The following is a 27,915-nucleotide window of genomic DNA, read 5'->3' as shown; positions in this document are numbered from 1 at the left end:
ATTCCTCCATTCTGTCTTCCAGGTCACTTATCCATTCTTCTGCCTCAGTTATTCTGCTATTGATTCCTTCTAGTGTAGTTTTCATTTCAGTTATTGTATTGTTCATCTCTGTTTGTTTGGTCTTTAATTCTTCTAGGTCTTTGTTAAACATTTCTTGCATCTTCTCGATCTTTGCCTTCGTTCTTTATCCGAGGTCCTGAATCACCATTATTCTGAATTCTTTTTCTGGAAGCTTGCCTATCTCCACTTAATTTAGATGTTTTTCTGGGGTTTTATCTTGTTCCGTCAACTAGTACATAGCCCTCTGCCTTTTCATCTTGTCTATCTTTGTGTGAATGTGGGTTTTGTTCCAAAGGCTGCAGGATTGTAGTTCTTCTTGCTTCTGCTATCTGCCCTCTAGGACCAGCAATCTTATGATACTGATTTCAAAAAATGTGTTGGACAAATCGATTGCATAATATCAAACATTGGACTTACCAAATCTCTTCCTTCCAAGTTTACTCAAGCAGTATGGTGATACGTGGGTGATTCCGAATTCACAAGGCCTTTACTAAAATACTAAAGAACTGAATAATAGTTGAAAGAAGTATTTGTTAATTTAAGAGACCTTGACCAGAAATTACTGCTGTGTAACAAACCAAATGTTCCAAAAACTTGGACTATTTTTGCCAGAAGTTACATTTTGTTTTCAAAGGCATGACTCAATAAATATACATACAGAAAGCACTAACGTAATGAACAGTAAGCACTCATGAAGCAATAATGTTTTATTAATTTTTATTGGAGTATAGTTGCTTTACAGTGTTGTGCTAGTTTCTGCTGTACAGCAAGGTACAGTTCATGAAGCAATAATTTTAGAAGAAAAGTATTAGCATTTTTCTCTACATTAAAGACGAGATTGATAAACTACTTGAAAAGGAAAAATATATTTTTAGAAACACAGACTCTTAGAGCTAAAATATGGCCTGCTTCAACAATTCTCAAAGTATCTGGGGCCGCCAGTTCGTTGTAGTACTACTGTTTATAATATTACATCCCCTACTTTCATTTCTGCCAGGAATAATTTTTATTTGCTGAAACAGACAGCAATGCACTGGGGAGCCATCAAAAGTAGTGCCAATTAAGAATAAAGAAATTACTCATTGTTGCCAAATGTATACAGAAAGGCACTTTTTATCCTGTTGACAGAAGTGTAAATTGGTACAAGCTTTATAGAAAGCAATTTGGCAATAGGCATCCGGACACTTGAAGTCTTACATAACTCATGACCAAATAATTTCACTCTCTACTTCTACGAATAGCCTAAGGAAATAGTCCGAGATGCACACACACACAAAATGTAGACAATAGTCACCACTGTGATATAAATAACAGAAAAACTAGAAACAACATCAAAGGCCCAAGAGGAGATTGGTAAAATAATGATGTATCCTTATGACTGAATACTACACAGTCATCAAGTGCAGTGTTGTCAAAGATATTTAAGGATATGAGAAAACGGTCAAGATATATGAAGTGAAATTGGTTTAAGATGCAACTTAACCACATATATGCAGGCTACAGGCTGAAATGTTAATCTCTGGGTTGTAGAATTATAGGTGATTTTTAGTTTTGTCCTTCTGTTTTCCCCTACATTTTCTAAAACTTCTACAGTGAACATATTACTTTTATCATTCAATACATAAGTAGAAAATATAGCACCAGTCTCAACGCTGTGTATATATGCGTGTGTTGATAAGTGACAATGGGTATGGCCCTTAAGGCATTTGGCCCTATTCACGTGGTGAAGAGATGCTACAAAGGAGCCAAAAGTTGACTTCAACCTCACTACGGAAAGAAGATTTGATACTTATGTTTTTAAACTAGACTCAAAGTAAAATAAACTTCTTTCGCTCATGTAATATGATCTATGAAGCGAGATAAAATGAGTGGGTTTTTTTCTTGCTATAACTACAATGTTAAATGCTTCCTAAAGCTAAGCATCCCCGTGGTACCCTCTGTCAAAATGCGACTAACAAAAATTGACTACTACTGCCAAGTGAATAGACAATATCAAAAAGCCAGATAATCATGAGGGGTTCCATACAGATGGAAATACTGTGTCAATAATTTCCTTAAAGCCCAGAGTTCCACTCCCTTATCGTATTAAAACAAACAGGAACTCAAATGCCAGATGATACCAGCCTAAGATTTAATAGGTATGAGAAGAGTCATACTGGCACTCCTCTGCCCCACAAGGAAACCATTTTTCAGCTAACCAGACCCAGCCTCCTAATGGGAATTGAGGCCTCCCAGATGAAGGTGTCATGGGCAAAAGGTACCAACTGGGTATCCCTTCTTTGCTTGCCACACAGGGGATGAGAGGGACGGTGAAGGGAGGGGATTTCAGAAGTCAGCTCTCCATCAGTACCCACTTGTTTACAACCTGAACTCTGGGACCAACTACTCAGAACTTTAGAGGATATCATTTTACCTAAGAATGTCTTGCTTCAGACGTTCCAATCAACTGTGGTATCAGCTTACTAATGTGTACTAGCTGACTTCAGAAAGCAGTAGGAGGCAGAAAAGGCTGAATCATTTCTTTCCCTCAAAGTTTTCATTTCAAAATGTTTCAGGCAACAGTAAAGTATCATTAAGTAATCTCACTTCCTGTAAGGCCCACACAGCTCTGTGTCCTGCAATAACCTCGACAGGGCCTAGCAGCACTGAGTTCACGATGCTCAAACTTCTAACAGGAACACAGCTGCTACACATACAATTCCACTGCAATATACGATAATACATTTACTGGAAAATTAACGGTTTTACTCCAAAGTAAAGGGAAAGCTACCTGTGGCTGCTGGTTACCTCAATTTGTGAGCTTAGCTTCAGAAGCACTGGCTCAACCCGACTGACTTACTACTTGGAAATTTCCCAGCTTGCCTAGGTCTGTCCCCTGGTTTACACATGTTGTCCCAGAGTAATTCTTATCAGAGTGTCCCCCCGCCTTTTTGCAAAAACATCCGTAATGATGACCCCAGTAATAACCCTAACTCGGGTCGCACGGAGAACAAGGCAAGAATGTATGCCTACATCAGCAAAAGCCTTACCTTCACTACTGGAAAGACACTTCCAAGTACTAAGTCCTGACTGAATCCACAGTCATATACAAATGGGAAAATAAATGAAACAACCAGCTTTGTGCCATCTAACACACACACACACACACACACACACACACACACACACACACCCCTTTTTATTCCAAGTGTTTCAACGATATCAAATTACAACAATCTTAAATAGTTTATATACAACTGAGTATTTATAACCCAACTTCTAAAATCTAGAATTAAACTTTAATAATTTCAAACTGAAGTCAATTCCTCATCTTACAAAGCGCACACTTGTATATTAAGTACATAAAGGACAAATCAGATCTGTTGTAAGAAAATCTCTCCATGAATAGGTTTTTAATTCGTATGACTTTTAAAGACTATAGTCCTATTTAAGTTGTGTTTACCCTTTCACTAACTTAACCTAAGTCAGAGAAAAGGATATTGCCAAATCAACTTTAGCAAGCAAACAAAAATTCTAGCCTTGTGCGGAATACATACCTTACACTCATTTTTTAAAAATACGACCAATTACAACTTCCCATCTATGATTTTCTGGAAAATATGGGTTAGCAACCATAGAGTTGCACATCAAATGAGGTATTTGATTCCCAATCAATGATAAAAGACTAAAGCAAACCCGAGACTTTCCGGGCTAACCCAGATGCTGTAAGCTTAAGGACTTCTTCACATTATTTGTAAGCTCCAGTTCTTGGAAGAGGCTGTACCCAGTACAGCCTAACGTTCAGTTTACTAAGAAAGATTTAACTTGGCCCTTAAGAAGACCACAGATGAACAAGATAAGGCGCTATGCTTCATCAAAGGGTAAAGGGGGGGAGCCGGGGTGGGGGGGGGACAATGAAGCTCCAGTATCTATAATGCAGCGTCCTGCTGAGGTAGCTGTGAGCCAACGTGCTGGAGCCAGACGGCCTGGGTCCAGTTCTTGGCACGACAACTTACTAGAGTGGGGTGACCTCGGGCAAGTTCTGTGCCCTCTGTGCCTCATCTGCTACAACTCTAACAGGGAGGGAATACTACTCCTACCTCCCGGGACTGGTGTGAAACTTATAAATGAGTTGATCTCACAGCCCGAGCCATCACAAACTTCTTTTAGCTTCTCAAAAGCACGTAGCTTAATCTCTCACCTCTGCGTCTAGCACATCCTTTTCTCTCTGCCAAGAACATTCTCTTCTCCCTTTTCCTGGCTTCCTTTAGGTCTCAGTTTGAATGACGCTTCTAAAAAGCCTTCCTTGACCTCCCCGCTTTACGTCAGGTGCCTCTGCTGTTTCCTCTCCCAGCACAGCACCTAAACGCGTTCAAGTTTCTGTTCCCCGGCTGGGCTGTAAGCTCTTTAAAGACAGAAGTCATCTCTGTCCCCATCGCTGCTATAATCCCCAGAACCTAGCACCGTACAGGTACACAGTAGGTGCTTACTAAATAGTTCTTGACTGAAATAACAAGTCATACTAAAGACGAAGGAAACCAAAGAATGATTTCCCAGTTAAATCTTTCACTCTATGTATGTATGCCTCCTCACATCTGAGATACATAGGCGTGCTTCCTCTCATACACTGACAAGCTTGAAATTAAACACAAGATGGACCACATTCTGGCAGAGTACAAATTTTACTCCCATTCTGGGTAGGAATCATGACTTCATAAGCAGAGCGAATAACAGTCTGCTCAGTATGTTTACACGTATGATTTCATGCCTCATATTCCAAAGCCTTTACTTAAATGAGGATATCACAGCAAAATTATACGGCTAGTGTAGCGCTCTGATTCTCATCAGCTGGGCTAAATGAAACCCCTTACTGCAACTGGCACAGATGGAGAAAAGAAAAGGAAGGTGAGACCATAAACATGGGAGAAGAGGAAAGAAAGAAAAAAGTGAAAGTAGAGGTAAGAGCAACATCAGCTGCTCGTCTACAAGGTACCACTGGGTGGCGCCAGTGCCCCCTGGCTATCCAATACAGATAACAGAACCAGGACTCGGAGCCATCAGTCTGCCTGTATTTTCCAGAGCTTAGGCTGGATGCTCAGAAGTCTATTTTCAACATGCTGATGGACAGATGCAATTCACCGGAGTTCAAGTTCTCTGCATATGTCATCAACATAGGCATAAGTCTTAAGGATGTTGTGTTTATCGGAGACACCTGGAAGGTGATTTGTCAACAGTTTTGCCTGGTGAAATGTTTCAGAGTCAGCTCACCATTCTAAATGCAGAGATTCTCAGTAGAGTGAGAGGCCAGGGGTTCTCAGTGGAGTGAGAATGGAGGAAAGGGATCAGAATGACCTAGAAAGCTTTTTTAAACTATTAGGTTGAACCATATAAAATTGCCAATAGTCGAAAAGCTGTTACATCCACAAATATAGCAATTTCAAATGGTTCAACCTAATACACACATATTTAGAATCACTGGGTTAATGAGCCATTGTTACTGATAGGAGTGTCCTATTTCTCAGGTTTGTTGGGGGGGAAACGTTGAGAACACCCGCACAGTTTGGCCTTAAATCATGAAGAATTAACTGAACAAAGAAATGGAAACAAAATAACTAAGGACAGGGAATTCCCTGCAGTCCAGTGGGTACGACTTGGCGCTTTCACTGCTGGGGACCTGGGTTCAATCCCTGGTCAGGGAACTAAGATCCCTCAAGCCACTGGCATGGCCAAATAAATAAACAAATAAATAAGGATAGGGAATAGATTAAACTACATTAAAAATAGAAGACATGGGAAGATGTTCACAAAAAATTTAAATGCTGTATTAAGTGTAAAAAAGCAAATTACAAAACAGTATATAAAACACATTTTGTTTTCTGGGGGAATCCGAAAACGTTTGGGGGATACGGAAGGATATATACTAAAAAAATCTCAATAGTTGTCTCTGCGTAGGGAGACTACCCGTACTTTGTTTTGTTTTTTTATCCATACATGTTTTCTAAAATAAACATGTATAACAATTTTGGAAAAAAATTAAAGACTTTGGTAGTAAAACTAGGGAAATCCAAATAAATTCTAGAGTACTGCACCAGTGTCTGTTATGTAAAATGTTAACTTTAGGGGGAGCTGGGGAAAAATATCCAGGACCTCTGAACTATCTTTACAAATTCATTGTAAATCTAAAATTATTCCAAAAGGAAACATTTATTTAAAAAAATAAGCCATGTATTAAGATCACATTTTTTAAATCCAGAAGAAAAAATCCATTTGGTTAAGAGATTCCTACATTTAAACAAGAATATGGTGGAATAAAACTTCTTTGGTAGAAAGAAGTCTTGGAAGAAGCTATGCCTTCTAGCATGACAACCAAAAGTTGTAAAGACTTAATGACATATGCAGTGACTTTCATAATATGAAAGTGATGTTATCCTATTGGGCATAGGCTCACTGAAGCAGGAAACAAACGGTTGAGTCTCTATTTTCTTTGGTTTTGTAATCATCACTGCTGAAGACTAACCACCATAAGGACATTTGAGGGAAAAAAAATTAAAAATAAGTATAGCCAGTAACCACCCTTTTCATCTGTAAAATTTTTTAAAATTTAGTTTCCCAGATCCTGGGCAGCTACAGGTACACGCACATGCATTCGTTCAAGAAAAATTCAATGAGCGTTTACCAAGCCCACTCCTTCTGGAGCTTACTGTTCAATAGACAATATTTTAAGAGGACATGAGACTAACAGAGAGAGCAGACATATACGTATAATAGGAAAAGAGGGATACCCATGAGCCAACCCTCAACCCTATAATAATAGCCCAACCAGACTTTTTTAAAAAGTTAATAACAATAGCTACCCTCTGGGATTATCCAGTTATACCTGTTAATGCGTAGGTACCAGCTGGCTTGCTCAAAATGGATTTTTTACAATTTCCTTTAAACATTAGGGCAAGGAAAATTATGCAAAGCCTGAAAGTGAGGTTCTGAAAAGGAATAAAGGAAAGGACAATGCAGAGCTAAAAACACAAACAGAAAACTAAAAGGTCTGGATCAATTTCATCTGCAGACTACTATCCGTCTGTTACAAACAGGTTATAACCTTCTGGTTATAATACTCCTCCAGCAAGTGTAAAATTTGGAATAAGTTAGTTCCACTGCAGAACACACACAACGGGGGGGTTTCCTTACTTGTAGGTTTCCTTACCTGTAGGTTTCCTTACTTGTAGGTTTCATTACTTGAGTATTGACAATGTGTCAATATAAGGCACTTTTGCAGAAGATGAGATCCAAAACAAGAATTTCAAAAACAGATTTAAAGAGAAGCACCAGTGTACTAAAAACTCCCAAGCAGAGCAGAAGTCTTTTTCCCATCTCAGTGAAACACTGTTTAAGGAAGGGGAGTTATGTGTCCCCATAAAAACGTCAGCCAAGAAACTTGCTATAACTTCAACAGTGTTGATATTTCCGACCAGCAGATATCACCCATTTATCCCTAAAGCATTTAACTTCTGCTGTACCGACAATGTGTAATTTGCTTTTAAGACATCCCTTTGCAGTTATTTCTGTGTATAGTTAAGCGAAAATACATCCTCTTTAAATTAGGTTATAATTCAATCCTCCTGGAAGCATCTGCAAACAATGTGAGCAGCAGTAAAAGGTAAAGGCGGTTCTCTTTCTCATGTACTATACGGGGCAACCTGCTGCTTCCTCTTCTTCAAAAGCAAAACTAAGGTCAACACAGAGGAGGTTCTGAAAACAAACGTTCTCTGTTTGAGGCCTGATGGTTGTGTGACAGCAACAGGCCAGATTTTTAAAGAATAAGAAAAGGGATTATCAGAATGCTTCCAGCACCTCGATCTTATGGTTTCCAGGGCTGCTATGTCTGAAAGTAGAAGAGAAAGGCATTGAGGTTCGGTGCCTGGTGCCAAGTCCAGGCAACATCCTGATCTTTCATTAGCAATGGGCTACTGCCGGTAAAAGCAAGAAAAAAAAATTTTTTTTTAAAAAAAGGTCTAGCAATCGCAGGACATGTCCCCAGATCTGGCCAAGTACCAAACTCAAATTCTAAAAGTTTAGCTCATTCCACAGAACAATTTTATGGAACCCAAATATGTAACTGTATGACTTTGAAACATCATTGATTTTCTAGAGGTCAGCAGCAGAGGCAACAAATCTAAGAATTGATTTTCCATCCTAAGCAGACTCCTACTCACTCCTCTCAAAGCAGAAGAAACATTTTCTCATGATCTCATGACAAAATGTTATGACATCTAGAAGAGACCAGACATATAAAATGACCTTAGTGTCACATTAGCTAGGAATGATGCAAAATTAAAGAAATCAACTCTAGGTTGAAAAGCAATTCTTTCAGCCAAAATTAGCTGCTTCAAAATGAGTTGCTTCCATCTCATCAAAGTCATTAAAGTAACATATATGTGTTTCATAACAACAATTCTGTCTTTGGAAAAACACAGAGTTTTGACTCACTTTTGCAGATTTCCACCAGAGACTGTGATATCAGATTCAACACTGCAAGGCTTCTCAACACACTCTTAGCTTAGGGACCCAATAGGCTACAGCTTGTTTTTAAAAGATGTCTCTAAAGAACAAACTGGAGTTGAGATTCCTAGTTTTCAAAACTCAAGGTACGCTCTGGCTAGAGACCATATGTTCATGGCCAACTCTCACTCCTTTGGTCATGCCCTAGTACAGCACTGACCTCCTCTTTCCTGTGGGCAGTGCCCTAAGCAACACGACCCTTCAGTCAAAGGCAGGGAGGGAGGTGGTCAATAGTCTTCCTCAGTTGAGGACAATTAGAAGCTAGATTGTAAGGAAGCACTTTCTCCCTAAGAGGTGAAAAGAAAACCCTACAATCTTTAGGGTTAGGGGCTTTTTGAGAAAAAGATCAGCTGTCTGAAAGTTAAGTTAGGAATGACTCTCCCATTGCACCACATGTACCATATCACTGCAATCATAGGCCAATCACTCCACACAAACATTTCATATAACCAAATAACAACGGCTCAAATGCAGGGTACCACTGAGACAAGATAGAGATTGGGAAGCTATCTGAGCACTGGAATATTCTTCCTCCAAGAGCCAGGTAGAATATTCTTCTACCTTTGCAGAGCCCTTAGGCTTACAGTGACTCCAGAATGACCCTACTGAGCTAGGATTCAAGTCAGCCGGCAGGGCAAGTACAAGTATCTTTTTAACCCCAATGAACACTTTGTACTTCTGGGGTTGAGGATCACCCCTCATTCAATTCTACTCAGGCCATAAAAGAAAGGCTTAAAAGTGAGGTTGGGGAACTCCATTTGAAAACATGGATTAAAAAAGGAGGTGGGGGCTTCCCTGGTGGCGCAGTGGTTGAGAGTCCACCTGCCGATGCAGGGGACACGGGTTCGTGCCCCGGTCCGGGAAGATCCCACATGCCGCGGAGCGGCTGGGCCCGTGAGCCATGGCTGCTGAGCCTGCGCGTCCGGAGCCTGTGCTCTGCAACGGGAGAGGCCACAACAGTGAGAGGCCCGTGTACCGCAAAAAAAAAAAAAAAAAAGGTGGGAGATTCACCAGGGAAGTTTCCATTTTGCAGTTGTCTTTTCTAAAATTACTTGTAAAGAAGTAAATTCTTTGGAGGATACTTCCTAAAGAAAGCTACTCCCTTACTAACAGTTTAATATTCAACAATCTCTTGGTGATCAAGAGAATATTCAAATTAATGTAAATATGTGCATAAATTAAAAACCTGCTTCCACATAAAAACCCTGGCCTTTATACTTGACACTAAAAACAAAATCTAAGCAGAGGAATCCAAAATTTTCTGGTGGAAAAGCTGTGTTATATAATGTCCTTACGAGTTCAGTCATTCTGCTTGAAAATGTAAAATGTGTAACTATATTTGAATGAATATGCTAATACTGACATTTCTTTCTATTGGGGGAAATAAACACTACACAGCTTTCCATCTGCAGGTTGCTATAATTCACCAAACAGTGAGCCTGAACCATGACTTTTCTAGTTTCCAGAGTATGGAAACCACCTGCTTCACAGAAATTCCAACCTACTCCTGTAAGGAAGTGCCTGGGCACAAACGGAATCCCAAATATTTCACCAAAGGCTTTAAACCATACTAAACTAACCTTGCAGCAAATCCTGAAGGTCTCTGTGGTTCCAAGTACAAGAATACCATTATCCTAGCCTGCTTTTCTCTTTTCTGCTCTATTTGAAACACATTCGTCTGACAGTTGTTTATGGCTAGTTCTGCCCAGTTCTACCCCCCAGTCAAGTGATGATTTTTCAATTACTCTTTTAAGCTATGTCTCAACTTAGTATCTTCAGTGGTCATGGGGAACACAGCATCTTTTACTTGGATGCGTCCCATGAGATACTAGTGCTAGTTCTGTCTTCTCTTCTGTTTCCAAAGCCATAACTGAACTTTAAGCTCATTCAACCAAGTTCCTGTTTCCTGTCTGCGGGAAACGTTCAGCTTTCAGTTCATTTGAGAAGCAGAAATGACTAACATATTCTGAGAATAACGAATGATCACCATTTCAGCAGGAGCAGCTCTGCCCATTTCTGCAGGCTTTCTCTGATGACTCACCACTCGGGTACCCCCAGGGGAGTGGTCCTTCAAAACCCTATCATTACTTTTTTTGTAGTATTAAAATGCTTAAGGCACATGTTGAAGGTAATAAACAGGATACCTAAGAGAAAACAGGTATTTCACCATGCCTTCCACTGCCTTAACTTCTTAACAACCACTAGAAGCCACCATAAATATTTTCAATACCTCTGTTACTAGCCTCATCTCACATGTCTCTGTCATCAATCAACTGAGAAATGGGAAACCTCTATTCTGACTCCCACATAAAATCTGCTAACTTCACAGCGCCTATGAAAGAAAAATCCTCTTGCTGTGAAATCAATTCCAGAAAGGCCAAAATGCACAAGATACACAGCCTTTGGAGAGCAGCGATGCTATTTCAATCGCCATAACAAAAATATGAGCAGCTACGCTAGGCCATCACATTAACACCATTGTCTACAAGGTAGAATCTTCTTTTGTTAAATACTCTGTTGAATTCATCATAAACTACGGTCTTTTCACCTCTACGTCCCACAGCATAAACCCAGAAAAGGTTATAATGAGCCTAGGGCGGATGTGCTTAATAAATGCTTCTAGAGGACATGCGAGCAGAATACGTACATACTTGCCCAAATCCAACACAGTTCTCCTAATGTACAATTTTATATACTACAGACTGAGTTACCATACACAAAGATTCACGTTGCCACAGAGACCTAGATTTTCTTTACTTTTGTAAGCTGTGAAAGAACACAACTAAGCCCACACATTTACCAAAAATTAGACCGGTTGGTTTTTCTTTGAACCAAAATAACTGTTCAAGTTCAGTTTTAAAATCTTCATTAAAACCAAACCCCACCCAAAAGATTCCTAATGACATGTTAATACATTGCACTTATACATCATTACTAGTAACTACAATTTAAACGACATGTGCATAAATTCCAAACAGAACTGAACTGGTTTAACATTGAGGATTTTTTAATTCCTTGGTTATTTACTTTTGGTGGCCATGACTTTAAGATTATAGTTTGTCCTAGAAACCAGTTATTTTAAGTGGAACACTATACTTACATGGCACAGTGTTGTTCTTCTTCCCACTAAAATGTCTTTTTCACTTATTCAGAGTTACCAAACGTGAAAGATGCTCACAGTATAGAGTCAAGTTAAAGGAAGCAAATTACAAATAGGTATGCACAGTAAGAACCCATTTTTGTAGAAAGAAGATACGTATGTTTGCACACGTGCATGTATGTGTGCACACGTGTGCATGCAAGCATCCAAACGTGTGTACACAAACGTGTACCCAGAAGTTGACAATAGAGCTCCCTGGGTATGGGATTATGGTGCTCTTATTCTTCTTTATACTCATATTTTCAGTGCAGAAAATTTAGACAATACAAATACTACTTTAACAAAGGGAGAAAATTATTTTTAAAAACTACCCGAGTGCTGTCTAAATACAAGGCATTCACTCCATTTCAGAATCGCGTTGTAATTATCCTCCAGTGTGTAATGTTGCGTATGATGAATCTGTATAATTAGTATCAAAATAGTAATCATAAATTAAAATGCACTGTAGAATTGTATAGGGTAAAATGTATAAGTATCTCTATACTGCCTTCCTCTAACACCACTCCCTTTTGCCCTAGAGATAACCATTTGTGGTGCGTATCAATCACTTTTTTGTATTATCCATACGCATGGTAAGGTTTTGTTCTTTTAGATAAGTGGAATCATGGTATACGGACTGTTCTATAACTCCCTCCTCTGCCCCCCCCCCCACCTTTAACAACATATTTTGGAACTCTTGTGTCAGTTTATATGGGTCTGAAGGGTTTCCTTCCTTTAATAGCCCCATGTTACTCCACAGAACAGCATGCCATTATTTAAATCATTCCCCTTCTGATGGACATTTAGGGTGCTGCCAAGTTTTCACTGTTATGACCAGTTTCACTGCATTGAAATCTTGTATGCATCTTTATACAAATGTGCAGATATTTCCTTAGAATAGCTTCCTACAGAATTGCTGGGCCAAAATACATGCATATTTAAAAAATGAGAGGATTTTGGTACCCTCTATCAAAAAGCTACACAATTTGCACTCTCATTAACAGTGTATGAGAGTGCCCATTTCTTTCAAAAAGTGGATATTATAGTTTTTGCCAATGTATTTGGTTAAAAAAAAAAAAAGGTTTTCATTTCCCTAACTACTAGAATGAATTTGAGCATCTTTTCTTTTTTAATCATCATTTCAATCTCTTCTTATGTGAAAGGCCAATTCATAACCCTGTGCCACTTTTTCTAACAGGTGCCTTTTTCTTATTGATCTGTAGGAGCTCTTTACATATCATAGATATTACACAGTAGAAACCTTTTTATCTAATGTTATTTGGAACACTTGATTAGCTAATTGAAAAGGTCAACTAAGGTGAACAGTCATAAGAAAATATGCACATGACAAACATTTCATTTTATCTTCATTTTATCAGTGGTAAATGTACACTCATTCGTCAAACTTTTGATAAAGGGCCAAGAAGCCAAGACCTTTCTTTAACTCCAGGTCCCTGGATTGTAAAGAAAGTTAATTTGAATTCTTAGATAATGTAGAATGTCAAAGAACTTAAAAGACACTTGCAAGGAACTATGAGTAGAGAACCCCTCAGATTTTTATATTTATTTTATACAAATCTTCTATCGTTGTCTTACCCACACCTAATTATACAGTAATAACTTGCTTTCATCAACTCTTTCCAAAGCATACCATTTGTTTTGTTATAATAAACCTATCCCCCAGCTTCAACAATTATCTATACGTGCTGAATTTTATTTCTTTCACATCTCTATGCACTCCGTACCTCAACTCCCATATAATCTGAAGCAAATACCAGATACATATCATTTCATATGTAAATTTTCAGTAAGAACTTCAATTCCCCACTACTCAGACTGTATCACATTATAAAATATGAAAATAAATTACGTATTTACAAAAACAAGAACAACGAGCATATATAGGTTCAGTAATAAAAGCATCTGTTGTACTGGTGGGTCCACAAGCCTGGCTTACCTGAGACCAACCTACTAATATCAAGTGTTCAGGGCACAGTGTATTTTACGAAAGAAATGAGTATCATTTAATATGGTGAGTCAGTTAAGTAAAAGTCAATAAAAGCTTCCACTGCGTATGTAGAAGTTATTTCCCCCCAGTCTGTCATATGCCTTTTTAACTTTGTTATGGTGTCTTGTGCTTTCCAGAAATTTTTAAAATACATCCTTAATGTATTTTTGTGTATGATGTGAGGCTGAGATCCATTTCTTTCCAAATATACAGCCCACAGTGCTAACTCAATTTCCATTTTCAACATTACTTGTAGGTAGGACGTTTAAAAGAACTAAAGTGTGAACTTCTAATGTACGAAAGGAAGCTGTGCAAACAAAATAATAAACCAGCCAGTCTTAAGGTCAGCTTGATAGGCTCAAACTACTATGTATTTAAAGATTACAGGGCTTCCCTGGTGGCGCAGTGGTTGAGAGTCCGCCTGCCGATGCAGGGGACACGGGTTCGTGCCCTGGTCCGGGAAGATCCCACATGCCGCGGAGCGGCTGGGCCCGTGAGCCACGGCCGCTGAGCCTGCGCGTCCGGAGCCTGTGCTCCGCAATGGGAGAGGCCACAACAGTGAGAGGCCCGCGTACCGGGAAAAAAAAAAAAAAAAAAAAAAAAGATCACAGAAGTTTGGGGAGCAGGAGCAACAGTGCTGCCATATACCTGGCTCTGTCGTTACCGCTCTGGCTTACAGCAGGATCTCCAAAGGACATCGCAACTGGACAGGCCTGCTTCTGAATCTCACTATTTGCCATACTTGTAGATTGACATTCACACTGAAATACCCCACACTTGACGACAACAACAACATCAACCTTCCCAACTCTCTATCCATTCCTTATTGCTGCTCCTAGACCACAGTGCCTTCAGACTTAGTTAAAGAAAATGAATACACTGTTCTGAACCACAATTTCCCATGGAAATATACCTAAAAGATACTAAAAGTCAAGGTAAAGTTTGTCAAATTTCCTTTATAACATAGAGACTCAATAATTTTTAAGGTTGCGTTATCTCTGGGCAAACTTTTTGTGTAAAATTTACCAGAGAGTAAATTGGCTTTTAGGGTCATAAGTTCTCCGTTTCAACTCTGACATTGTATTTTGAATGCAGCCAGACAATACATAAATGAATGGATGTGCCCGTGTTCCAACAGAAATTTATTCATAAAAACAGGTGGTGGGCAGGATTTGGCCACCGGCAGTATTTTACCAGCCCTTGCCTTATACCAATGATTGATCTTTTTCAAATCCACTACCCTGGCTATACACTTATTTGAGCAAATATGGTGACACTGAAGGGACAAGTAATAATTTCAGTACCACCTTACAGAAATGAATACTCTAAAAATCGATCACTAAGCTCTTCCTGTAAGTTCTCATAATATGAGCACATCTATTTTTCAAAATATAACACTGTAAGTCACCATAAAACTAATGCTTATTCTAAAAGATAATTAAAATGAACATTAAGTAGCTACTATAAAAGAAAAACATGCGGTCTAGACAGACAAATTCAACAGTCTTCTATTCACTATTCTGAGTAGCAAAAGCCTACTAAATCTATCATCATATTCGCAACTTCACTACTTAAGACGCAGAAGCAGACTTTCAAAGTACATTTACATGAGAACACGATTTTTTTCTTTGGACTACTTACCACAAATGTTGATTAGAAACTATACAGTTTTGCCAAAATATTTTAAAATTAGAAAGTGAAACCAAAAATCTCCTTGGCATATGACGTGTCTACTTAATTTTAAAATATTAATTTTAATGTTTCATTTGACTGCCCGGTAAGGCAGAAATTATATTTTAAGGCACAAAAGGATGGCAGCCATTTTAATATAGTGAGACCATGTATGAGTATGTATACACACTGAAAGCCATCAAGACCACTAGTTCAAAGAATACATCTGAGCTCCAGGATTGCTCACAGAAAAAAATATTCACACTGCTTACAGAAGTACTGGATGTTATACAGAACAGCAAGGAATAAAATTAAATAACAAAGGTACATAAGACCCCTTAACACAAAAGGCATGATCCATAAAAGGAAAAACTGATAAACTGGACCTCATCAAAATGAAAGATTTTTGTTCTGCGAAACTTCCCTGTGAAGACGACGAAAAGGCAAGCTGCAGGATGGGAGAAGATATTTGCAAACCATGTAGCCAACAAAGCACTAGTATTAAGAATATATAAAGAACTCTCAGAACTCAACAGTAAAAAAAAAAATCCAACTGGAAAATGGACAAAAGACACGACCACACATTTCACTGATGAAAATACAGAGATGGCAGATAAGCACATGAAAAGATGTTCAACATCATTAGCCACCAGGGGAATGCAAATTAAAACTATGACAAGATATCACTATATACATATCTATCAGAATGGCTAAAATAAAAAATAGTGACAACACCAAGTGTCAGCAAGGATGAGCACAGTTCATGCATTGCTGGGGCACGGGCGGGGGGATGTAAAATGGCACAGTCACTCTGGAAAGCAGTTCGGCAGTTCCTTATAAAACTAAACATGCAACTACCATACGAACAGCGATTGCACTCTTGGGCAACTATCCCAGAGAAATGGAAATTTATGTTCATACAAAAACCAGTGCACAATTTTTCATAGGAGCTTTATTCATAATAGGTTACAAAATACGGGAAATAGATGTCCTTCGATGGGTGAACGATTAAACTGTATACATCCACAGCGTGGAATACAACTCAGGAATGAAAAAGAACTATTGATACAAGACACATTCCCTGCATGAATCTCCAGGGAATTACACTGAGTGAAAAAAAGTCGATCTCAAAAGATTACACATCGCATGATTTCATTTGTATACCATTCTTGAAATGACAAAATTATAGGCAAGGAAAACAGATCAGTCGTTGCCAGGGATCAGGGAGGGAGGGAGATGGCTGTGGCTATAAAAGGGCAACATTAGAGACCTTTGGGGTGATGGAATTGTCCTGTATCTTGACTGTGGTGGTAGTCACACGAATTTACACATATGGTAACACTGCACAGAACTGAATACACACACGCAAGTGAGTGGATGTAAAACTGGAGATCTCTGAATCAGGTGGATGGACTGTATCTGTCTCAATTTCCTTGTGACATTATGCTACAGTTATGCCAGATGTTACCACTGGGGAAAATTAAAGGGGATTATTTTTATGATTGTATGAGAAACTACAACTATCTTAAAATAAACAGTTAAAAGAGAAAGGAAGATAAAGAATATATAAGACCAACCAATAGCAGGAGTGGAAAAAATAAAGCTTTCATTTTTGTTAAAGTCTCAATAACTGAAAGTCAAGGAAAGAAAAAAAAAAAGAAATGCCAAGAAGAGAGTCTACAGGCTACAATCATCTCCTCCTCCCCTGGGGAGCCTTAACTTCCCCAGGATTTTGCTTCTGTCCCTGATTTGACTGTTGTTAATAAAAATAAACTGACATACAAACTGTCTCTCCAAAACTTCCACCATCATCACCTCCATCCTGAACTATAAAACTAAACCTTGCAGGGTAAGGATTGTCTTCTTAACCATCATATCCTAGTGGCCTGGCACAAAATACGTGACAGATGGAGGAACAAGATAAGTTGAATGAACGAACAAATGAATGAATGACTGAGATGCCTGCATATTCTTTTCAAGCGCCTAGCCAATTACAGTTACAAGGCAGTATGTATACATTCCCGTACAAATTTCTTAAAAGCCCTGAATGTTTAAAAAAAATAATAAAGTGGGGTATGCACACCCTTCACTTGCAAGCTTAAGTTAGCAATACCTGACTTTTGTAAAATGCTTCCCAATTTATAGACTTCCACATATAGTAATTCATTTGATAAGGATGAATTAAGAATTATGCATATATAGATTGGAACCAGTGTAAGCAGATCTTTCAGAAAAACGTTCTAAATAACTAAGGATTTACCTTAGCTTAGTTTAACTAAGGATTTACGGCACAGCCTTAATGCAAATTGTGAGATATATATATATGTATTTTTCAAATTGGGGGACTTATACGGATTATTCTGCCAACATCAAGACCCTCTGACAGATGCAAAAATGAAGAGAGGTAAAGTGACTTATTCAAGGTTATACAATCAGCTAGCACTGGAACTGGCGCCTGAGCCTCTCCAGAGTCCCAATTCATTTCTCTTCTCACTGAACTGGGCAAGCCTGTCCTTTCTCCACCCATCCCACCCCTACCCAAAACACTCAAACAAAAAATCTGAATCTGAATCTCTTATTTTTAAAATAGGGGTTTTAGGGGGAAAATTGAATTTATTCAAGATGTTAATTGTTGCATTACACCTTCTGTGGATTTTTAGGTGTCAAATTACTTCTCCTATCAGAACAATAAGGTACTTTATTCTGTGGTGCGAGCAGACTAACAGTTTAATGTTTCATCCTCCACCTAAATGGCAGAGAGGGTGTTAATTATTCTTACAAGTCTCACACTTCTTTTCAATCGTAAAGATGAGCTCTATTACAATCCGAGGAAGAGGCCTCACACTATTAAAATCTTGATTGATACGCTCATTGACAGTACAGTCATTGGATCTCTGCTTACAGCCTTATGTACCAAGAGCAGGTAAAACTATCTGTTACAGGCAATATAAAAGAAAAAGTAACGTAGCAACAAGCAACTACCGGGAAATGAGGATTTCATCAGGTTAAATCTCCGTTATGCTGCAACATGTTACTAAGCATGAGTTTAGAGGTCCTGGAATCAAAACACTAGAAGGAACCTTCGTTCAACATCCTCATTTTTGTAAATGAGGAAACTGAGGCGTTGATCAAACCATTAACCAATAAAGCAGACTGCTTACTTTTTCAAAGGGGTTCATTTAAATGCCATTTAGCCCTTATTCTCCATCTCGCCGTTTCTTAGAGGGATGATTTTTTTTTTAAGGTGAAAACGATGAGAGCAAAGTCATTTCAAGAGGGTGAAAAAAAATGCCTTTGAAGGAGGAGATGGCTGGAGTGAAGAGAAGAAATGACGTCTTATTTAAAATATGTAACCCCTTAATGGGGGCTAGGCAGTGAATCATATTCTCCTCGATTCTTCTCTGTGCTATTGACATCGACCACAGTTCTTTCTGTAGGGCAATCGAATGAGAGGAAGAGGAAGTGAATAAAGCTGATGCTAAATATACAGCACCCATGGAGGACAAGGATGTAGATAGGTAGAACAGGAAAAAATAAGAGCATGTTTCTGCTAGAAACCAGCCGTTTTTCTAACCTACCTAAAGATACGGAAGCTAAGAGGATATCGGAAGCTAGGGCATCCCTCAAATTCGAAGGGCGGATGCTTCTAGGGCCAGAGAGATCCCCTAGCTCTCAGATATAGAGAGACTCGAAGGGGACAAAATGGAGTTGAGGTCCAGGAGCGCCCTAAAGGTCGTTTGGAGGTCTGGCGAGCCCTTGATGTGCTCATTTGGAAAGAAAGGGTCATGGCAAAGCCTAGTACCCCGATCGGGAAGATGCTTTTGGCTCTCGGAGGGCGGTGAGCGGCAAGAAGAGGCAGGCCAGGGTCTCGAGGACCCCAGACCTCAGCAAAGGAGATGATACCGGGACCTCGGGGATCTTCCCGGCCCCGGAGGAGGCGGGAGGGTAGAACGCCCGAGCTCCAGAAGAAAGCGAGCGGATTCCGGTAATGGAAACGTCCCCTCAACCTCCTCCGGGCTCAGGTGTGGGACGATAGCTTGGCCGGAGCGGGGGCCCCGGCACAGCGACAGGGCACGGGTTGCCGGGGCAGGAGCCTCGCCGGCTGGGGTTACTCACCGGAGGCGCTGCCTGCGGCGTCTCCGCAGCCGGTCGACACTCGAGAGGCTGGTGGAAAGGAGCCGCGTGCCCGCTAGCGCTGGGGCAAGGAGGGGCGCGCCACGGAGGCCGGAGAAAAAGCCGCAGCGGCGCGCGCACACACGGAGGGCCGGCGGAGGAGGAGGCGGGGCGAGGCGCAGCGTGGCGCGGGCCCGGAAAAGACGCGCCCGGAGGGGCGGGCGGAGCGGGGGCGCGCGGTGGTGTGGCACAGCCGGCCGAATCGCCGGCGAAGGCGCGCTCGGCCCACCCACGCTCCCGCCTCCGCTCACCCCGACGTCAGCCGAAAAGGAGGGCCCGAGCGGGCTGCTAGCGGCGGGGTGGGGGGGAGGTGTTCGGTGTGCTCCGGGGGAGCTGAGCCGGCTAACGGCGCCCCGCGGGCTCACCGCAGGGTCCAGCTCCAGTCCCCGGGGCCGTGTGATCGAGCGTGTTTTCGGGAGGTCCGGGCGCCTGATTTCAGCGAGGTGCAGAACGGACCCACTCCCGCACCTGCGCTCGCTTCCCAGGACTCCACCCCAGAATGAAAGTTCCCCTCGGGTCGTCCTCCAGCTGCCCTTTCAAGATATTCATCTTCGGACTTCACTGCTCTTCCTATAGAGAGAGATCTTAACGTTCTTTGCCTAAGACATCCTGCTTCTCCCAGCCCCAGCTAACGCCTCTCTTCCCTTTATCTCGCCTCTCACTACGTTAAGACCCCATCCAGCCATCCCCACTTATGAAATATTACAGGAATGCAGGGTTTTCACTTAATGCCTTGCATTTCCACGATGGTGTAATGGCAAAAGAGCTCATAACTGATAAGGAAACGTCACCGCAGCACTATGACATCTTACTGGCCCCGATTGTTGTTTCTGAGCCAGTCCTACAAATACTGTTCCTAAGAGATTCAAGAAATTGTTGGTAAAAATAAAATGCTGGCGAACTGTCTCGGGGTTTCAAAAGAGACAGACCATAATTGCAAATGAGCCACGACAAACTGCCAAGAATATATCACCAAAAGAAAGAAAATGCCAGTATGCTTCCAGTTGTCTGATGTATAATGGAGGACTAGCTTCCTCTTCTTGCTAGGAACGGACATGTCATTTCACTCGCTGTTTTGTATTTTCCCATAGAATTACTGGAGGTAACAACGTGTGTGTTTGTGTGTGTGTGTGACCACCTCAGGTTACAGGCTAGAGTTGTTCTTAGACTTTAGTATGCATCTGAATCATCTGGGGTGATTGTTAAAATATGGATACCTGGATCTGAGCAGGGCTGAGAAATATGAATCTTTAATAAGCATCTCAGGTGACAGTGTACGTGGTTGGAGGCCCACAGTTGGAGAGCATAGAGCTACAGCCTTTGTATGTTACTTCTTTGAAGTGGGATTACCCATCCAATTTCCAGCAGGCCCACCCACTTATATATAATATGCCTATGAATTTTGCTACAGCAGTCATATAACTTCCTTTTTCGAGATTGACCTAGAAAGTTCAGGACTTCAACCAACAAGTTTGTCATGTTTATTTACAAGATCTTGTTGTAATACCAGAAATAACTAATCATTTCTCAGCTATATAATTCACTGGGTACCTACAGTGACAGAGCACTGTCATGTACAATAGGGTTAACACAAACGAAATCAAAGAAATGATCATCCCTGCCCTCAATAAACTTAGTGTCTAGTGGTGGAATTAAAACACAGACACAGGGCTTCCCTGGTGGCGCAGTGGTTGACAGTCCGCCTGCCGATGCAGGGGACGCGGGTTCGTGCCCCTGTCCGGGAAGATCCCACATGCCGTGGAGCGGCTGGGCCCGTGAGCCACGGCCGCTGAGCCTGCGCGTCCGGAGCTTGTGCTCTGCAACGGGAGAGGCCACGACAGTGAGAGGCCCGTGTACCGCAAAAAAAAAAAAAAAAAAAAAAAAAAAAAAAAAAAAAACCACAGACACAGAACAGACCCAGTGTAGCACGTAAATCAGACCAAAATGAAAAAGAACACATAATGAAAGAGTACTCTTGTCAATTTCCTTTACTAGCAGTCACTGAGCTCAGACCTTTTCAATTAGGTAACTTCCTATGAACACTGAGTCAGTCCTAGGTTACTGAAGTTCTTCCAGCTTTACAAGGTATAAAGGGAAGAGCCTGAAGCTATCAGTTTTTGTTTGTATGTATGCATATGTCTACATCTATACCTGTGTATAAGGATGTCTGTAAATATAGATATAGAGGTACTTATCAGACAAGAAACTAGTTGAATTTTCAAGATCGTTATCACTTACACTATTCATTAATGCTGACAGTTCTGGCTACCTTTATCACCTACTGTACCCCACCTTTTCCTCTCCAGTTAACCACACCCCGGGTGAAGAGGATAAAAGAGCTACATCTACAAAAAGGAAACCAAGTGTATCCACACTATTTCTAGCTGCTCTTTTTTCACTTTCTCAGGGTCAAAATAAGCCTTGCTTAATTTCTTGTCCTCAGAAACCCTCCAGAACAACTACCCAGGAACAAAACATTCCCCCAGCCAACTGTCTGACATTTTAGAGAGAACATTTGCACCATTGTTTACTAGTTTGGAAGACAGGGGATTATTATCCCATTTACAAATAGAGAAACAGATGCAGGTTAAATGACTTGCCTAGTCATACAACTAACTAGTAGCAGAGCCCGGATTTCCTACCACAGTTCCCAAGACTCCTAGACCGGGGTGCCTACCACTACATCAGGCTTCCTGGGTAATAAGTTTTTCCCAGAACTATTAGTCCAATTAGAAACAGAAGAGATAAACATGTGAAAATGGAGAAGAGTTAGGAAAACGTACAGTGCAATTGACAGATTCAAAATACAACATAAAAGCCACCGAAAGCATGGAAATTAAACTGAAGGCAAACAGAATTTACCAAGACAGCTCTGTTAGCGGGTACTGATATATAGGCCTTGCCCATTTTATTCTCCTGTAACAAGAAGCTGAAACAGATAGCCAGGCTGCTCTTGGCATTAGTTATTTATGGAAGGGCAGAAAACAACTGTTCTTCATTGACTGTGTAACAAGCCTTTGCATGTTAAACATACTTCACATGTTTGTAAAATAATAATTTCCTTTTTGGTCCCACTACAAGCAGCAGGACTTTATAATAATATTTGCATAGACAAATGATGTTATGCTTTGTCATTCATGAGACCTTTTTTTTTTTCTCAGACCCAATAACCAAGCCAAATATTGTCTTCAATGGCATGTCTGAAACAACTGGTGAAATCAGAAACCTAGGCAGAAGATGCTCTCACTGTGAACATAAATAATAACCTAGGCTACTCCTTTCAAAAATGGCCAAAGACACTGCAGCTAGATTTAATGTTATTTTTTGAGAAATGACTTTTTTATCTTTTCAAACAACGATTTCTTGTCATTCCAGTACATTTCACTGGCTTTTAAATTAATTGAAAAGCCAAAACAAATAGAAAGACACTGAACGCATCTGGATGGGAAAACACAGTCTAGTAAAAACTCGGTTCTTCCCAAATTCATCTGTAAAGTCCAAATCAAAATCCCAGCAGGGTTTTAATGAAACTTGAATTGACTGTCTCTCGTTAACTCGTTCTTTCTCTTTTGAAAAACGAATTCCTATCCCCTCTAAATAAAATCCTCCACAATATCCTTGCAAATTGCTTTAGCAACCTTCCCAAAAAGAAAAATAAATATTCATATTATCCATAAGGCCAGAGGCAAATTAATGGGCGGCGGTAGTCATCAAATCTGCAAAAAGTTACCTTTTTTTATATTTTGCCCATTTTCTGTAGTGATTCTAGCCCAGTAATGTTAGGGGAAAAGGTCATCGATATCATAACTCACCTTAAATCTCAATTTTCCTTTCCTTTTCACATACAAGAAGATTTGATTTCATCACCCATTCTTAAAAGACAAGCCAAATTTTAAAATTTAAAAATTTTTAAATGTCCCTTACTCAGAATCATTGGCTACTAGAGTCAGGAGGCCACAGAGAGTCAGAGTAGCAGGAGGAAAACTATTTGGGCTTTGGACTTGGACCACCCTAGACCAAGTTATATAACCTCTTCTGAGCCTCAGCCTCCTCATATGTGAGTTGAGGATAATAATGGTACCTCATTCATAAGGCTTTTCTGAGGGAGGGTTCAATGAAATCATGCTCTTAAGATGCCTGGCTTATGGCAAGCATGTAGAAAATGGTGGCTATTAATTACTAACTTTGACCTCCTCATTTTATAGATGAGAAAAAAGGAAACTAGAACCAAAACTCGTATCCTTCCATTACACCACACCTATCTTTCTCCAGATTCTCCTATTTATTTAGTGACTTCTTTAAAGCCAAGGGCTAAATCCCTTTCGAAGTGGTCCACAACCACCACCTTCACTTTCATTCACTAAATCACTCTCTGACCTCCAAGCCAACCCCCATTCTTTTCAATCCTCTAAATGTACCCTTTCTAATGCCTTCTATGAAATCCACAAGCCCCATCATTATACCTAGGTATTCACTCTGCTTAAACCTTCAAACATTCATTCAAAGCAATCCTTTTTCAAACTAAAATACTGTAAGAAATATGTCTTCTTCACTTGGACCATATATGGCAACGGGTACAGGCCAAGTTATTGTTATTCAAATGGAAAATCTTTAGCAAGTGATTGGATAATGATGGCCACCAGTTATTGAATACTTAGTATGTGCCGGGCACTGCCCCAAACACATTACATGTATTATTTCATTTTACCCTTGCAATGAGCCTATGAGGTGGAACTATTATTATTCCAGAGGAAATGTACATATGACTGAGTAAGTAATGTTTCACATGTCCATCTCATTATCACATAAACCCATCTAAGAGAGAAGCAAAGTCTCATTTTGGAACATCCTACTTCTATATTAGACCCAGGGAAAACCCTTCCTATAAAAAGACATTTAAAGCAAATACCTTGAAGGCGAATTCATAGATTTTGAGAGTCACTTTTGGCTACGATATGTACCTAATTCATCCACACTGGCAACTTTCAGAATCGGTGGCTAACCTCAACTTTCTGCAAGCTCATTTCAATGGCATTTATGAAAGAGTTCAACAAATCTGATTTTATTGCCCCTGGGCAAAATTTAAGTATGGCAGTCTAGATCAGTTTATGAATCAGCTCCTGCCTGAGACTATGCTCGCTCTTTATTGAGCCATGGTGCAGATTAGGTCCTATATGAAGGTGGACAAACTCTTAGTAGCTGTACACCACTGTACATGGAATAATACATTTCTGAAAGGCTATTTACAAAACAAATTTTCACACAGCAAGCCCCACTTTCCACTGATGGTCTCTCACTGTTGTGGCCTCTCCCGTCGCAGAGCACAGGCTCCGGACGCGCAGGCTCAGCAGCCATGGCTCACAGGCCCAGCTGCTCCGCGGCATGTGGGATCTTCCCGGACCGGGGCACGAACCCGTGTCCCCTGCAACGGCAGGCGGACTCTCAACCACTGCGCCACCAGGGAAGCGCTGATTGTCTCTTTATTATATATATATATATATATATATATATATATATATATATATATATATATATATATTTTATTACAAATGAAGTGCATGTTTACTTCTTTTGTTCAAATAGAAGTATATGAAGTAAAAGAATCTCTGATACCTCTCCACAGACATAACTGTAAACAATCTGGTATATATCATTCTAAATGTTTGCTGTGCATATATACAGTCACATATACTTATTTTTTCAAAATGAGATTATGCATATTGCTCTACAAATTGCTCTTATGCACTTAATAATATATCACAAACATTATTCCATGTCATTATGTTTGTATGTAGATAGGCATCTAAAGAATTTTACCTCATCCTTTTTTCACTGTTACACAGTATTCCATAGTACGGGTATACCATAATGTATTAGTCATATCCCTATTCGTGTACATTCAGGATTTTTCCCAGCATTTTGCAGAAGCTGCTTCTTTTTGGGAAATAAGTTGACCTAGGGCTAAGAGAAAGACAAAATACAGAAACACAAGGAAAGCACTGATGCAAAGTACACCTGTAAATTAACAAAAAATAGCCAAGAAGTAATAAATATATGAAAAACAGGTCTTAAGTTAGTGCAGAACAGACCACTTTTCTGATAAAGTTCTGTGATCATAAAGTTTGATAGAGCCTTTATCTTATCTAGTACAGTTTTTATTTTTGACATCTTTATTGGAGTGTAATTGCTTTACAATGTTGTATTAGTTTCTGCTGTATAACAAAGTGAATCAGCTATATGTATACATATATCTCGATATCCACTCCCTCTTGCATCTCCCTCCCACCCTCCCTATCCCACCCCTCTAGGTAGCCACAAAGCACTGAGCTGATCTCCCTGTGCTATGCAGCTGCTTCCTACTAGCTATCTATTTTACATTTGGTAGTGTATATATGTCAATGCTATTCTTTCACTTTGTCCCAGCTTACCCTTCCCCCTCCCCGTGTCCTCAAGTCCATTCCCTACATCTGCATCTTTATTCCTGTCCTGCCCCTAGGTTCATCAGAACCTTTTTTTTTTTTTTAGATTCCATATATATATGTGTTAGCATACGGTATTTTTCTCTTTCTGACTTACTTCACTCTGTATGACAGATTCTAGGTCCAACCACCTCACTACAAATAACTCAATTTCTTTCCCTTTTATGGCTGAGTAATAGTCCATTGTATATATGTGCCACATCTTCTTTATCCAGTCATCTGTTGATGGACACTTAGGTTGCTTCCATGTCCTGGCTATTGTAAATAGTGCTGCAATGAACACTGTAGTACATGTCTCCTTTTGGATTATGGATGTCTAAGGGTATATGCCCAGTAGTGGGATTGCTGGGTCATATAGTAGTTCTATTTGTAGTTTTTTAAGGAAATTCCATACTGTTCTCCATAGTTGCTGTATCAATTTACATTCCCACCAACAGCGCAAGAGGGTTCCCTTTTCTCCACACCCTCTCCAGCATTTATTGTTTGTAGATTTTTTGATGGTGGCCATTCTGACTGGTGTGAGATGATATCTCATTGTAGTTTTGATTTGCGTTTCTCTAATGATTAGTGATGTTGAGCATCTTTTCATGTGTTTGTTGGCAATCTGTATATCTTCTTTGGAGAAATGTCTGTTTAGGTCTTCTGCCCATTTTTGGATTGGGTTGTTTGTTTTTTTGTTATTGAGCTGCGTTAGCTGCTTGTATATTTTGGAGATTAATCCTTTGTCAGTTGTTTCATTTGCAAATATTTTCTCCCATTCTGAGGGTTGTCTTTTTGTCTTGTTTATGGTTTCCTTTGCTATGCAAAAGATTTAAGTTTCATTAGATCTCATTTGTTTATTTTTGTTTTCATTTCCATTTCTTGAGGAGGTGGGTCAAAAAGGATCTTGCTGTGATTTATGCCATAGAGGATTCTGGCTATATTTTCCTCTAAGAGTTTTATAGTGTCTGGCCTTACATTTAAGTCTTTAATCCGTTTTGAGTTTGTTTTTGTGTATGGTGTTAGGAAGTGTTCTAATTTCATTCTTTTACATGTAGCTCTCCAGTTTTACCAGCACCACTTATTGAAGAGGCGGTCTTTTCTCCATTGTATATCCTTCCCTCCTTTATCAAAGATAAGGTGACCATATGTGCATGGGTTTATCTCTGGGCATTCTATCCTGTTCCATTGAACTATATTTCTGTTTTTGTGCTGGTACCATACTGTCTTGATTACTGTAGCTTTGTAGTATAGTCTGAAGTCAGGAAGCCTGATTCCTCCAGCTCCGTTTTTCTTTCTCAAGATTGCTTTGGCTATTCGGGGTCTTTTGTGTTTCCATACAAATTTTAAAATGGTTTGTTCTACTTCTGTGAAAAATGCCCTTGGCAGCTTGATAGGAATTGCATTGAATCTGTAGATTGCTTTGGGTAGTACAGTCATTTTCACAATGTTTATTCTTCCAATCCAAGAACATGGTATATATCTCCATCTGTTTGTGTCATCTTTGATTTCTTTCATCAGTGTCTTATAGTTTTCTGCATACAGGTCTTTTGTCTCCTTAGGGAGGTTTACTCCTAGGTGTTTTATTCTTTTTGTTGCAATGGTAAATAGGATAGTTTCCTTAAATTCTCTTTAAGATTTTTCACTGTTAGTGTATAGGAATGCAAGAGATTTCTGTGCATTAATTTTGTATCCTGCTACTTTACCAAATTCATTGATTAGCTCTAGTAGTTTTCTGGTAGCATCCTAATATGAGGAAACCTCTAAAATTGGAAATAAATACGAATGCAAAGACCACGTCAGCTTCTCTCATCTGAGATGACCAGCTTCACCCTTTCCATTGGCTTTGTATATTAATCCCAAGATTATGA

General features: G+C 39.9%; 1 protein-coding gene and 1 pseudogene across 14 annotated transcripts in view; one reads left to right on the top strand and one right to left on the bottom strand.

Moving 5' to 3' along the window:
- ACSL4 (acyl-CoA synthetase long chain family member 4) overlaps positions 1-27,915 on the bottom strand; it is an 83,607-nt gene that overhangs the window by 53,416 nt on the left and 2,276 nt on the right. For 4 of the 14 annotated variants that reach the window (XM_060002859.1, XM_060002861.1, XM_060002866.1 and 1 more), the window contains one exon: positions 25,404-25,547. The exons of 6 other annotated variants lie outside the window; for them this stretch is intronic. The gene's annotated coding sequence lies outside the window, so the exon portion shown is untranslated. Of the gene's footprint in view, positions 1-19,529; positions 19,619-25,403; positions 25,548-27,915 lie in introns of those variants that run through there. 4 more of the 14 variants (XM_060002864.1, XM_060002872.1, XM_060002862.1 and 1 more) reach the window with 2 other exon arrangements.
- On the top strand, positions 19,415-21,284 carry LOC132418101 (uncharacterized; annotated as a pseudogene).

Source organism: Delphinus delphis, chromosome X, assembly GCF_949987515.2.
Source record: "Delphinus delphis chromosome X, mDelDel1.2, whole genome shotgun sequence".
NCBI lineage: Eukaryota > Metazoa > Chordata > Mammalia > Artiodactyla > Delphinidae > Delphinus > Delphinus delphis.
The sequence above is the reverse complement of the archived record's forward strand: the minus strand, read 5'-3'. Positions and strand labels throughout refer to the sequence as shown.